Here is a 6,658-nt window from a genome sequence, read left to right on the forward strand (position 1 = left end):
AATAATAATAAGTAAAATATTTGGCAGTAGTAAGTAAAAGTAGTATGGCTATAACTATTCCAAATTCCCATGAACATAGCTAGTAAAATAAAAGTAGGATATCTCAAAATTGCACTCAAGTAGTAAGTACGTACGTAGTACAAATGTACTTAGTCACTGTCCACCACTGTGTGTGCTCTGTGTGTGCGACGTGCATATAGAGTTGGCGACGTGCCGTGCGTGCGTGCATGGGGGCGGGGCGTCACGGCCAGTGTGCGAGCTGTGATTGGCCGACGGCCTGTCGACGCAGGTTGGATATTATAAAAGGCTGCATGGCTGTATGGAACCGTCTGTCTGACTGTCTGTCGGTCTTTCTGTCTGTCTGGCTGGCTGGCTATACACACTTCAATGCTTCTGCTTCTGATTCACTCACTGCAGCTGAGCCGCCAGCCAGAGTAGACAACCAACCAACACATGTGCGGAAGAAAGGCAGCAGCTAAACACATGATGTCACATTGAGAGATCCTAACTGGACTGAGAGAGGAGGACTTTGTTGTTCGTCTATTGAAAGACCGACCCGGCAGCACTGAGTCACCGGCCGGCTATCATCATATCTGTCTGATCCGAGACTGTACGAGATCTCCGGCTGGGATATACAGATATAGGCTACCGGGCGGTGAGTAAATATGGCCACTGCATGGTGCGTGTGCGTGTGCGTGTGTGTGTGTGCGTGCGTGCGCGCATATCATGCTGTGCAATAAATGCACGATTGAGTCGTGTCTTTATGTATTTATTAAATAGCCTAGCTATACTAATACTAATAGGCCTACTAGCTATAAAGATAGTATGGTTCCATTGCATTGCCGCTATTACAGCCGGTGCTGCTCTAGCTGTGTGTTATGCATGTGTTATAGAGTGATGGGCCAGATAGCATTGTTGTGTGTGTGTGTGTGTGTGTGTGTGTGTGTGTGTGTGTGTGTGTGTGTGTGTGTGTGTGTGTGTGTGTGTGTGTGTGTGTGTGTGTGTGTCCACCAATTCGCAATTCGCCGGTTCCCTTGCAACAGACAGAATGCACTGTACAGTAGAGAGAGAGAGAGGGAAGCGTAACGTCCAGCTATGGGAGGGGGGCGGGGCGGGACGCTCTGGACTGGTGGGCTGGTTCCGCCCGTTCCTCGTGATTGGACCCACACGGTCCTGAGTGACGGGCGGACGTCAGCCAACCAAATATAAGAAGTGGGTTAGCGTACTAGTGGGTTAGGGTTCAGGGTTATTGCTGCATGTACTTACTGTATACCCCCCCCTCTCTCTCTCTCTCTCTCTATCTCTCTCTCTCTCTCTCTCTCTCTCTCTCTCTCTCTCTCTCTCTCTCTATGTCTGAACTCCATGTACTATGATGAGCTAGTCTGGAATTGTCTGTGTTGAACACTTTATTATAACACTTTGCAAATATAATGGTACAGTATAGTGTACGATTACACAATGGTGCCAAAAGTATGTATACACAAAAATCCCTGATGGCTTGTTTCTATTTTGGTCCTGCTTTCAATTCATCAAGACATTTTTAAAGACATATACAACATGAATGCACAATAATATACCAGACCCTGTCTGTCTGTCTGTCTGTCTGTCTGTCTGTCTGTCTGTCTGTCTGTCTGTCTGTCTGATTGATTGAAATATGTATTAACAGTTTGCAGAATTACAGTACATTTCAAGCACAAACTCAATACAAAGACTGTTAACTGTGAGTGGACGACCCAATTAAGCATTACACTTGTTTACAAGAGGGTCCACCATGTTCAATTCATCAAAACAATTCTGTCTGTCTGTCTGTCTGTCTGTCTGTCTGTCTGTCTGTCTGTCTGTCTGTCTGTCTGTCTGTCTGTCTGTCTGTCTGTCTGTCTGTCTGTCTGTCTCACACAATTATGTAATTATTATTGCTCCGGGTAACAGTGTTTGCCTGAGTACAGAAGTGGGACATTAGTCTTTGCATAGCACATTGCAGGTGATATAGACTACAGAGGCCATGCAAAGCTCCAGGAACTGAAGCTATAGTCACCGGGTCAATCTGGTTATTAACCCTGTCAATCCTGTTAGCCTGACGGGGACTTGTGTTACAGTAGCCTACTTACAGTATATCATGGACTTCCTTGGCAACAGTGTTAATTTTGCAGACTAAAAAAAAGTTTGTCGACTACCTTTTTTCACAGACTAAAAATATGATGTGATGTGATGACTAAAACTAAAATTATATATTGACAATTTCGTCAACAAATAAAAACTAGACTAAAATGTTAGGGAGGGACTAGTGGAGAAGTGGTCCATGTACAAGAAAAGTCATTTTATGTTTGGTTGCGTGCACTCTGGTGTTGCACTCTGAAAATAGCAGATCTACAAACTCGCAGCGCGACGCGCTGTGAGCTTGTAGATCTGCTATTTTCAGCATACAACTAAGCGTAAAATCAGGCATTATACGATGCCATCAAGGCCTGCCAAAATACATTTTGTCGACAAAATATCATATGATTTTAGTCAACTAAATATACGGTTCATTTTGTCGACAAACTAGACTAAAACTAAAACATTTCAGACGACTAAAATAATATGACTAAAACTAAATGAAATTGTATTCAAAAGACTATGACTAAAACTAAATAAACAGGGGCAGGGGTGGATGGGTCTTATCATGTTTAATAACAGAACGGGGCGGGGGGCGGGGTGGATGGGTCTGACGTGCTGAAGAGGGTGTGTTATGCTGTTGAACCTGCAGTAGGATCCATGAAATGTAAACAGTCGGGGGCAGGAATCAAATACACCCAAAGTAGAAGCAAAGAGTGAGGGTGTTTTCTATTCTCTTTTTGATTGATTGTAAGCCTAACCCTAATCCATGGGTTTCCATCGTGGGATTCGTGGTTCAATGGTAACCGGAAGGCTTGCCTGCCGCCCTAACCAAACCAATGATTTGTCATTCAACAAAACTGTTTCAGCCTTCGTTGCAAACTTGCAGCGGTCTGATATGTCCTGTTGCACCTCAGAGCTTGTGTGTGATATGCCCAGTTAAAGCACCATTCTGCATGTAGTTGCATGTTGAAAGGAGTTGCATGGCGAATCATTGGTGTGGTTAGGACCTTAAAACACGAGCACTTCTACTATCTATGTCCAAGAGTTAAACTATCTTCACTTGTATTTTGCGGATAGGGATTGACCCTTGTCTTGACCCTTGTATGACAGTGAATTGGGCTAAACGTCATTTTTCAGCCGGGGTGAAGTCTGCCTAAGTAAAAAAAATAACAAGTGAATATAACATTATGTAGCCTACAGGCAAAGTTTATTTGCATAGAGCTCATTTCAACAAGGCAGTTCATTTCTATACACAAGAAACACATAATAAACTGATGTTTTAATACATTAAAAAAATGTAATTAAAATATTTAATCCAACAGGAAAGCATCTGTTATTTTAGAGTTTAGCGTACATTGGCTAGCAGATACAGTATGTACGTATGTACGTGTACGTTTACATTTTGTTTTAATTTACGTGCTAGTACAATAAGAAATGTAATTTCTTATTGTACTAGAACTTGAATAAAAGGCTTTAACTGTCCGAGCTGCTCCAGTGTCAATGTCTTCTACATTGTCAAGTACTTGGCAACATCTGACTAAAAGAAAAACAAGGTTTAAATACGCAAGCAAATTAATCAATCACTGAAACAATACTCAGGTGTATGTGGTGCTTTAAAGGAGGTTGGGGGAAACAAAACGCACCCACGACGATGAAAGCATGGTTATGCACTTATGTAGTTGGAGTCTTCCATTCATTACATTACATAACATCGGCTATTAGTTGCTGGAGTTCAAGTGGCTTAGTTCAAGTGTTTATATGATCTTGTTATCTTATCGCTCTGCTTTTTCCACCGATCAATAACACCTTTTTTATCTTGTATCTTATCTTAGAGCTTGTGAGGTGCTACAGCTAATAGCTTTGATAGTGATAGTAATAATAGTGATAGTAATAGCTTCGATACAATAACAGGGGATTGGTGTGGAGATTGAAAGACATACAAAACACACAGAACCTGTACTGTATTCATAAATATAATATTGCATGATTCTACATGAACATATATTATAGACTCTACCTCCAGCAGAACTTGGTGATGTGAATATTTGCTTATCCTGTCCTGTCAGAAAATGATTGATGCGTGCCACACCCAAGTGTATTATAATATAGATCCTTTAGCTTGAACAGACGGGCAGGCTACTTTCTATATGTTATGCAAGGGATAATATATACGCTGTGCCTAGTTGTTGAGAAATAACGGCCGACAGGATGGTTAAACACTGATTTGTAAGCCGAGGTGTTTAATCATCCTGAAGGGGGTTATTTTCAACAACTACCGGTGCAGAGTATATTATCCCAATTATTACACGGCTACTTAATAAATAAAGTTACAACAAAACAAAGCATTTCCTTAAGGAAATTGCTTACGGTAATGAAGGTGTTGCGCCGGGCAGACACGGTCGCCTGGGGAAACAAGGAAGGGTTGATCAAATAGAATACATTTTCATTTACTGCACTGCATTTCTCGCTTTAAATGTTCTCAAAAACATGGAACCTGAGGTTCGGCCCGGTCAGACTAATTAGCATACATTTTTGTCCTGGCCTGTCTGCCACGGCCTGTTGGGTTCTGGCAGAATTTGAGAACTCTACTGGGAGGAACTACACGCTACAGAAACAGGAGATAGGCTCCATGTGGCTTTGCGTGGAACGGTTGCTTCCCAAGGCTGCTTACAAAAAGCCTGAAAATGTATACTTAGTTGCATGGTGGTGTTGCATCATGCCCCATATGGAGCAGCACACCGGCACACAAAGTATAAATCAGGCTTTAGGCTACTTAGTTACTTACTTACTTTATTACTAACAGCAGATAATATTAGAATGCCAGAATTATTACGGCACCACAACCAACAAGCACGTATTCATCCCTGCATGTGCCTGTTATGTGTAGTGTAATTATCTGATGTGTGAGAACACACATAATCCTCCATATGCTGCTTCTGGCTGCTCCTATTGCTGTTACATCATACCAGCAGCGCTGTGTGTGTGTGTGCGTGTGTGCGTGTGCGTGTGTGTGTGTGTGTGTGTGTGTGTGTGTGTGTGTGTGTGTGTGTGTGTGTGTGTGTGTGTGTGTGTGTGTGTGTGTGTGTGTGTTTGCGTGCGTGCGTGCGTGCGTGCGTGCGTGCGTGCGAGAGAGAGTGCAAGAGAGACAGCTTGAAAGTGTATATTCTGTAATAGCAGTACTGTATGTCATAACAGTATGCACACACACTGTGTGTGTGTGTGCGCGTGCATGCGTGCACACGTGCGCGTGCGTGCGTGTGTTAGAAAGGGTGGAGACGTGTAAATATGGAAAATGTTTTATATACTGTATAATGAATGGAAACCAGCTGGTTATTCAAGGTTAAACTTTAATTTGTTAGCAATACCAAATATTACTATTAAAGGGCTTTACATAACAAGGTAAACGAGTGCAGCAAGATACCATAAATTGATAAAACAATCAGAAGATAATGTTAATAAAAACAATAATAACATAGAGATAAGACCAGTGGTGTCATGCCCCCAAGTACCTTTGCTCAGTGGCCTCGTGGTTATAATGTCTGCCCTGGGACTGGGAGGTCGGGGTTCAATCCCTGGCCGAGTCATACTAGCGCCATGTCCAGGGGGTGTACAAGGGGTGTACTTGTACATCAAGCCGCCTCACACGGGCCTCATGGCTCTGCAAGGCTTACTTACCATTGGTCCAACGGCGTGAATTATAACCTGATGGGCAGCACAACCTCTGGGCTCCCCCAGAGGTTGTGTCGATTGGCCCGAACACGGGCTAATTGTGTTAGATGCGCGACAAAGCACCACGATGGATTCAAACCCACAACCTTCATGGTGGTGGGCAGGCACTTTTATCACTGCGTCCCCCCAGCATAACGGGCAGCCCCCAAACCAACTTTAAAACTGTCAGTTTTATATCTTTTTCATTTGATTTCATCTGGACCTCATTACTCGCCCCAAGTAATGAGTTTTAGGAACAATCATTCAGGAAGGCCCTGTTTTAAGCTGATAGGGGTGTAACGGTCTGTCTCCACTTTAGCCACTCCCACATTCCATTCCATCTCTCAGTCCTTGCCACACACAACAGTGTCATGCCCATTTCACACCCGTGAACACACACACACGCACGCACGCACGCACACACGCACGCGCGCGCGCGCACACACACACATACACACACACACACACACACACACACACACACACACACACACACACACACACACACACACACACACACACACACACACACACTGTCAGAACATACCACACACACGCACACACACACTGTCAGAACATACCTGGGCAGAAACCTTGTAGCCTATATTTTCATCAACTAATGCCCTACTACTTCATCGCACAATAGTTACATGAAGGAAGCAAAAGTTGGCGATCTACAAGCTCACAACATGTTACGATGTGGCACATTGTGAGCTTGTAGTTGGTATTTTTGAAAATGTTTGAAAGTGAATAAAAAAGTGGTTCAGAATCAGAAAGACTTAAAAAAACAGAAGGGGGACATTTATTTGCCTGGGCTCCTCAGACTTGCAGTTCATTAATAAAAAAAATGTGA

The 6,658-nt window shown here is 43.1% G+C and overlaps 1 protein-coding gene across 1 annotated transcript in view; it reads left to right on the plus strand.

Annotated features, from left to right (window-relative positions):
• Nucleotides 1-363: 363 nt before the first annotated feature.
• osgn1 (oxidative stress induced growth inhibitor 1) overlaps nt 364-6,658 on the plus strand; it is a 25,995-nt gene continuing 19,700 nt past the window's right edge. The window contains exon 1 of the mRNA XM_079511351.1: nt 364-655. The gene's annotated coding sequence lies outside the window, so the exon portion shown is untranslated. The remainder of the gene's footprint in view (nt 656-6,658) is intronic.

The sequence above is a fragment of the Electrona antarctica genome (genome assembly GCF_951216825.1).
Source record: "Electrona antarctica genome assembly, chromosome: 9".
Taxonomy (NCBI): domain Eukaryota; kingdom Metazoa; phylum Chordata; class Actinopteri; order Myctophiformes; family Myctophidae; genus Electrona; species Electrona antarctica.